General features: G+C 36.2%; 1 pseudogene; it reads right to left on the minus strand.

Moving 5' to 3' along the window:
• The window catches only part of LOC110306524, a 13985-nt pseudogene extending 5363 nt beyond the window's left edge, over nt 1–8622 (minus strand).
• Between the last annotated feature and the right edge of the window lie 235 nt (nt 8623–8857).

Here is an 8857-nt window from a genome sequence, read left to right on the forward strand (position 1 = left end):
TGGGTTTTTGTTCTTAGCCATTCTGACTGGTGTGAGGTGGAATCTCAGGGTTGTTTTCATTTTCATATCCCTGATGACTAAGGATGTTTAATATTTCTTTAGGTGCTTCTAGTCCATTCAATATTCCTCATTTGAAAATTATTTGTTTAGCTCTCTACCCCATTTTTAATAAGGTTATTTGGTTTTCTGGATTCTAACTTCTTGAGTTCTTTGTATATATTGGATATTAGCCCTCTATCAGATGTAGGATTGCTAAAGATCATTTTCAAATATGTTGGTTGCCATTTTGTCCTAATGAGAGTGCCCTTTACTTTTACAGAAGTTTTGCAATTTTATCTGGTCCCAGTTGTTGATTTTTGATTTTAGAGTATAAGCAATTCATGTTCTATTCAGGAAATTTACCCCAATGACAATGCTTTCAAGGATCTTCCCCACTTTGTCTTCTTTTAATTTCAGTGTATCTGATTTAATGTAAAGGTACTTGATCCACTTGAACTTGACATTTGTACAAGGAGAAACGAATGGATGGATTTGCATTCTTCTACATGCTGACCACCAGTTGAACCAGCACCATTTGTTGTAAATGCTGGGATATTTTCACGGAATGGTTTTAGCTCCTCTTTCAAAGATCAAGTGACCATAAGTGTGTGAATTCATTTCTGGGTCTTCAATTCTATTCCACTGAGATAAATGCCTGACTCTATACCAATACCTTGCATTTTTTGTTAGTTTGTTTTGTTTTTTGTTTGTGGTTGTTGTTGTTTTGTTTTGTTTTGTTTTTATCACTATTGCTCTGTAATACAGCTTGAGGACAGGGATGGTGATTCCAACAGAAATTTTTTTATTGTTGAGAATAGTTTTCACTATCCTGAGTTTTTTGTTATTTCAAATGAATTTGCAAAAGGCTGTTTCTAACTCTATGAAGAATTTAGTTGGAATTTTGTTGGGAATCGCATTGCATCTGTACATTGATTTTGGCAAGATGGCAATTTTTACTATATTAATCCTGCCAATCAATGAGCATGGAAGATTTTTTTTACCTTCTGAGATCTCCAATTTCTTTTTTCTAAGACTTGAAGTTTTTATAATGCAGATATTTCACTTTCTTGGTTAGGAGTCACACCAATTCATTTTATATTATTTGTGACTATTGTCAAGGTATCATTTCCATAACTTCTTTCTAAACCTGTTTATTCTTTGTGTAGCAAAAGGCTACTGTTTTGTTTGAGTAAATTTTTTATCTAGTGGAAGTTGTTTATCAGGCTTAGGAGTTCTCTGGTGGAATTTTAGGGGTTACATTTATATAGTATCATATCATCTGAAAATGCTGATATTTTTACTTGTCCTTTGCAGTTTGTATTCTTTTTACCTATGTTTTGGTGTCTAATTGCTCTGGCTAGGACTTAGAGTACTATATTGAATAGGTAGGGAGAAAGTGGATAGCCTTGTTTAGTCCCTGATTTTAGTGAGATTGCTTCCAGTTTCTCTCCATTCAATTTGATATTGGCTACTGGTTGCTGTATATTTCTTTACTATGTTTAGGTATGGTACTTGAATTCCTGATCTTCCCAAGATTTTACCATGAAGGGATGTTGGATTTTGACAAAACCAAATTTACTCTACATCTTTCTACAAATCCAGCCCTAGAAAGGATAGCAGACAGAAAACTCCCACTCAAAAATTGAAAATATACCCTAGAAAAAGTAAGAATGTAATCTTACTTATTCTAAAGATAAGATAATAAGATAAAGATCTTATTATCAAAAGATAATAGCCACAGAAACATAATTCCACCTCTAACAATAAAAATATCAGGAGCCGGGCGTGGTGGCGCATGCCTTTAATCCCAGCACTCAGGAGGCAGAGGCAGGCGGATTTCTGAGTTCGAGGCCAGCCTGGTCTACAAAGTGAGTGCCAGGACAGCCAGGGCTACACAGAGAAACCCTGTCTTGAAAAACCAAAAAAATAAATAAATAAATAAATAAATAAATAAATAAATAAATAAATAAAAATATCAGGAAGAAACAATCACTTTTCATTAATATCTCAACATTAATGGGCTCAATTTCCCAATAAAAAGATATAGACTAACAGACTGGATATGTAAACAGGACCCAGCATTTTGCTACATACAGAAAATGCACCTCCATGATAAAGACAGACACTACTTCAGGGTAAAGAGGTAGAAAAAAGTTTCCAAGCAAATGGTCCCAATAAACAAGCTGGAGTATTCATTCTAATAGCCAACAAAATCGACTTTCAACCAAAATTTATCAAAAAAGATAAAGAAAGGCACTCCGTACACATCAAAGAAAAAATCTACAAAGATGAACTCTCAATTCTGAAAGTCTATGCCCCAAATGCAAGAGAATCCACATTCATAGAAGAAACTTTATGAACATAGTTGAACATGTATCTTTGATATATGTTAGAGCATCTTTTGAGTATATGCCTATGAGTGGTATAGCTGGGTCCTCAGGAAGTACTATGTTCAAATTTTAAATGAACTGCTAGACTGATATACAGAGTAGTTGTAATATCTTGTAATCCCACCAACAATGGAGGAGTACACCTCTTTCTCCATATCCTCTCCAGAAATTGCTATCACCAGAGTTTTGATCTTATCCATTCTGACTGGTGTGAGGTGGAATCTCAGGGTTGTTTTGATTTGCATTTCCCTGATGACTAAGGATGTTAAATATTTCTTTAGGTGCTTCAATCATCAGACACCCCTCTCTACCAAGCTCCCTGGAACTAAACCACCAACCAAAGAGCATACATGTAGGGTCCCATGGCTCCAGCTATATATGCATCAGTCATCAACAGGAGGAGAGGCCCTTGGTCCTCGGAAGGCTCCATGCCTCAGTGTAGGTTAATGCCAGGTTGGTGAGGAGATAGTTGGGTGGATGGCAGGTCGATCACCCTCGTTGACACATAGGGAGGCAGGATGGGATAGTGAGTTTTCAGAGGGGAAACTGGGGAATGTAAATACATAAAATATCAAAAAAAAAACCAAAAAAAAAAAAACAAACTTTACTAAAACTTATAGCTCACTTTGCACCTCACAAAATAATAGTTTGAGACCTTACACCTCACTCTCATCAATGGACAGATCATGAAAACAGAAACTAAACAAGTACAGTAAAAATAACAAGGTTTGAACCAAACAATATGAACTAAACCCAGAGCTCGTGTCTCTAGCTGTATATGTATCAGATGATGGCCTAGTCGGAGATCATTGGGAAGAGAGGACCCTTGGTCTTGCAAACTTTATATGCCTCAGTACAGGGGAACGCCAGGGCCATGAAGTGGGAGTGGGTGGGTGGGTGGGGGGTATGGGGAAATTTTGGGATAGCATTGGAAATGTAAATGAAGAAAATACCTAATAAATAAAAAAGATATCTATAGAATGTTTCATCCTAAAACAAAATATTATACCTTCTTCTCAGCACCTCATGGCACCTTTTACAAAGTTGACCATATAATAAGTCACAAGCCAGACCTCAACAGAGACAAGAAGATTGAAATTATCCCATACATCCTGTCAGATCACCATGGACTAAGGCTGATCTTCAATAACAATGAAAACAACAGAAAGCTCACATATGCATGAAAGCTGAATAACGTTCTACTTAATGTTAACTTGGTCAAGGAAGAAATCAAGAAAAAAATTAAAAACTGTTTAAAACTTAACAAAACTGGAGGCACAACATACCCAAATGTATGGGACACAATGAAAGCAGTCTTAAGAGGAAAACTCATAGCTCTGAGTACCTCCAAAAAGAAACTGGAGAGAGCATACACTAGCAGCTTGACAGCACATCTGAAAGTTCTTGAACATAAAGAAGCTAATACACCCAGGAAGAGTAGATGGCAAGAAATAGTCAAACACAGGGCTGATATCAACTAAGTAGAAACAAGAAGAACTATACAAAGAATCAACAATACCAGGAGCTGTTTCTTTGAGAAAATCAACAAGCTAGATAAACCCTTAGCCAGATTAACCAGAAGGCACAGAGACAGTATCAAAATTGTCAAAATCAGAAATGAAAAAGGAGACATAACAGAAACAGAGGAAATTAAAAAAAAAAAAAAACTCAGAAGATCCTATTACAAAAGCCTATACTCAACAAATGGACAATTTTGTAGAAAGATACCAAGTACTAAAGTTAAATCAGGATCAGATAAATCATGTAAACAGTCACATTACTGCAAAAATGCAGTCATTAAAAGTTTCTCGACCTTTCATGGGTATTTTGTTCCCTATTCTAAGGAAGAATGAAGTATCCACCCATTGGTCATCCCTCTTCTTTAATTTCTTGTGTTTTGCAAATTGTATCTTCAGTGTTCTATGTTTCTGGGCTAATATCCACTTATCAGTGAGTTTGTATCTAATGACTTCTTTTGTGATTGGGTTACCTCACTAAGGATGATATTTTCTAGTTCCATCCATTTGTCCAAGAATTTCATAAATCCATTGTTTTTAATAGTTGAGTAGTACTCCATTGTGTAAATGTACCACATTTTCTGTATCCATTCTTCTGTTAAGGGGCATCTGGGTTCTTTCCAGCTTCTGGCCACTATAAATAAGGCTGCTATGAACACAGTGGAGCATGTGTTCTTATTACCAGTTGGGACTTCTTCTGGGTATATGCCTAGGAGAGGTAATGCTGAAAGGAGTTACAGAGACAAAGTTTGGAGCTATGACAAAAGGATGGACTATCCAGAGACTACCCCACACTGGAATTCATCCCATAATCAGCTACCCAACCCAGAAACTATTGCATATGCCAGAAAGATTTTGCTGAAGGGACCCTGTTATAGCTGTCTCATATGAAGCTATGCCAGTGCCTGGCAAATATAGAAGTGGATGCTCACAGTCATTTATGATGCAACACAGGGCTCCCAATGGAGAAGAATAGAGAAAGCCGAAGGGGTCTGCAACCCTATAGGTGGAACAACAATATTAACTAACCAGTACCCCCAGAGCTCATATCTCTAGTTGCATATGTAGCAGAAGATGGCCTAGTTGGCCAACATTGTGAAGAGAGGCCTCTTGGTATTGCAAACTTTATATGCCCCAGTACAGGGGAATGCCAGGGCAAAGAAGCAAGAGTTGGTGGGTAGGGGTGCAGGGTGGGAGAAGGGCATAGGGAACTTTTGAGATAGCATTTGAAATGTATATAAAGAAAATATCTAATAAAATGGTTACAGCATCTAAAAAAAAAAAAAAAAAAGTTTCCCAACCATAAAAAGCCTAACAAGATGTTTTAACGCAGAATTTTACCAGATCTTCAAAGAAAACCTAATACCAATACTCTTCAAACTATTCTAGAAAATTGAAACAGAAGGAGCACTACCCAATCCATCCTCTGAAGCCACAATTATGCTTATATCTAAACCACACAGAGACTCAACAAAGAAAGAGTACCTCAAACCAGTTTTCCTTATGAATATTGATGCAAAAATACTCAATAAAATTCTAGCAAACCAAATCCAAGAACACATCAATATGATCATTCACCATGATCAAGTAGTCTTCATCCCAGGGATGCAGGTATGGTTCAACATACAAAAATTTTTCAATGTAATTCACTATATAAACAAACTCAAAGGAAAAACAAAACACATGGTCATCTCATTAAATGCCAAATAAGCATTTGGAAAACTGATTTCTTAAGTCCACATTTACATGACTCCCATTTATACTTCCATATATAAATTTACTTCCATATATAAATTTCTGAAAGCAAGCTTAATATTTTTATTATAAAATTTACAAAATATCTTTAGTATGTGGTCCATTCTGTCAGACACAAACATATACCCACATGCACACACACACACATAGAGAGAGAGAGAGAGACAGAGACAGAGAGAGAGAGAGATAGACAGAGAGACAGAGAGAGTCAGAGATACAGAGATACAGAGACAGAGACCCAGAGAAAGACCGAGAGAGACAGAGAGAGAGACAGAGAAAAAGAGAGAGACAGAGACAGAGAGAGAGAGAGATAGACAGAGAGACAGAGAGAGTCAGAGATACAGAGATACAGAGACAGAGACCAAGACAGAGACAGGAAGAGAGAGACAGAAGGAAAGGGCATGAATCCAGTGTCTAAAGCTAGATTAATGTCATTGAGTTCAAATATATATTTGATTTGTAGACTGATCCATTGCCTTTCTTTTTCTTTTTCTTTTTCTTTTTTCTTTTTTAACTTTTATCAGTTTTACTGTGTCATTATTGAATGGTCATACTCTAGTCCTCTACCTAAAAGGTATATTTCATTTTATACAATACTACCACAAATCTTAGAAAATGGATTTTACTTCAATTTGATATTGAAAAACTAGTCTTATTTTTTTCAGATCAAGTATCTCTAAAAATATAACCCTTTTCTTGTTAATATGAGTCATTGTTGAATGTGATACACTCACTTTTTAAAACAGGCTTAAGACAATTTTAATTGAAGAAATTCTTCATTAACAATGAACAATATAATTAACTGTGTTTACTATTTCTTAACATAATCATTATTAATATATACTGTGTGTGTTCTAAAAATATCACTCAGGTTAAAAAGCACAATTCATTCAAGTTAAAAAACACAATTATAGCATTTTATATATATATATATATATATATATGTATATGTATATGTATGTATATATATTCTCCAACTACAAGTATACCTTATATAGCATAATAACTTGAAGCATCTATTTTTGGCTTTTTAAAAATCAAAACTATTAGGGAAATGGACTCACTTAGAAACTACTCTGATAGTTGACATATATCAACTGCTTCACGTCATTTTTAAGTTCTAGTTAACAATATTGCTTCATCATTGAGTAACAAAAACAAAATTACAGCATAAATAAATGCTAAAAAACAATATGGGTAGGCTACTTACTTTAATGACCCTGTTTTGTTAGTGCATGTACAGAACTTAAAGAATGAATACATATTAAGTATTAAAACATACACAGATTTAATTTTTGTTGCATATAAAATGAAACTCTGACATTTTGATCCAATCAGTGAAAATGCCATCAGCATGTATAGTAAAAAGAAAATCCAAAGTTTCCATGCATATTATTTTCTAATAGAGCTTCAATGTTTACGAAAGAGGTAAATTTTAATTTAAAATGAATATGATAATGTTTAAAACAGTACAATGTTATGAAGATATCCAATGTAAAATTGTTGGGCATGTTGCTTAGAAAATTTCCTTAATGTAAATAATGTTTAAATAACTGCTGCTGAGTCTATTCTTAGAGCATACTTTCTTATTTTCTAATGCCAACAATTAATATATTTGTTTAAGCTTTCAAAATGTTCCCCCCCCCCCGGGTGCAGCAAAATTTATTGATGATATTAAAGAGAGTAGTTTGAGCTGTCTGTGAACCTCCTGTTATTATGGGGTTCTGGGATGGAAATTGTAAGGGATATGCTCAGTGTTGGAGGCTGAGTTGGAATAGGGACTCCTCAGCAACTGAAGGCCTATTTCTTGCTCTCAGTGCCCATGCTGGAGTGGGTGGTCCAGGCTTTCTTACCCCTTGGAGGCCATCAAGGTCACGAGGTCTACCACCCTGTTGCTATAGCCATATTCATTGTCATACCAGGAAATAGCTCTACAAAGTTGTCATTGAGAGCAATGGCATCAAAGGTGGAAGAGTGGGAGTGGCTGTTGAAATCTCAGGAGACAACCTGGTCCTCAGTGTAGCCCAGGATGCCCTTCAGTGGGTCCTCGGATGCCTGCTTCACTACCTTTATGATATCATCATATTGATAGGTTTCTCCAGGCAGCATGTCAGATCCACAATGGACATATTGGAGGTTGGAACATAGAAGGCCATGCCAAGGAGCTTCCCATTTAACTCTGGAATGATCTTGCCCACAGCCTTGGCAGCACCAGTGGATGTAGAGATGATGTTCTGGGCAGCCCCACAGCCATCTCACCACAGCTTTCCAGAGGGGCCATCCACAGTCTTCTGAGTGGCAGTAATGGCATGGACCATGGTCATGAGTCCTTCCATAATGCCAAAGTTGTCATGGATGACCTTGGAGATGGGGGCTAAGCAGTTGGTGGTACAGAATGCATTATTGACAATTTTGATTGAGTTGTCATATTTCTCATGGTTCATACCCATCACAAATATGGAGACATTGGAAGAAGGGGTAGAGATGATAACAATTTTGACCCCACACTTTAAGTGGGCCCTGGCCTTCTCCATGGTAGTGAAGACACCAGTAGACTCCACAACATACTCAGCACCAGCATCAATCCATTTGATATTAGCAGGATCTCGCTCCTGGAAGATGGTAATGGACTCCCCATTGATGACAAGCTTCCCATTCTCAGCCTTGACTATGCCATTGAATTTGCCATGGATGGAGTCATACTGGAACATGTAGATCATGTAGTTGAGATCAATGAAGGAGTCGTTAATGGCAACAATCAGATGGCAGCCCTGGTAACCAGGTACCAAATACAGCCAAATACATTCACACTGACCGTCACCATTTTGTCTATGGGATGAGGCTGGCACTGCCAAGAAAATGCGGCTGTCTCTGGAACAAGGAGGAGTAGAGAGCCTTAAAATGTTTATTTTCAATACCATAGTTAGATCTTATTTTATCAGCAAATTAAATACTTGTCTGAATTTATAAAGTATTATTTTACTTTCAAACTTGTTTTATATGAAACTACTGTTTAGACAGTCTTTGACTGCATATTTTACTCTACTAAATTACTATTTTCTGCATAATAATTAAAATACTTCATGAACTATATTACTATACTGTGAAGAAATTAAATTCTTGCTTTTCTAACATTTCTATAAATTTTAATGATTA

Source organism: Mus caroli, chromosome 12, assembly GCF_900094665.2.
Source record: "Mus caroli chromosome 12, CAROLI_EIJ_v1.1, whole genome shotgun sequence".
Taxonomy (NCBI): domain Eukaryota; kingdom Metazoa; phylum Chordata; class Mammalia; order Rodentia; family Muridae; genus Mus; species Mus caroli.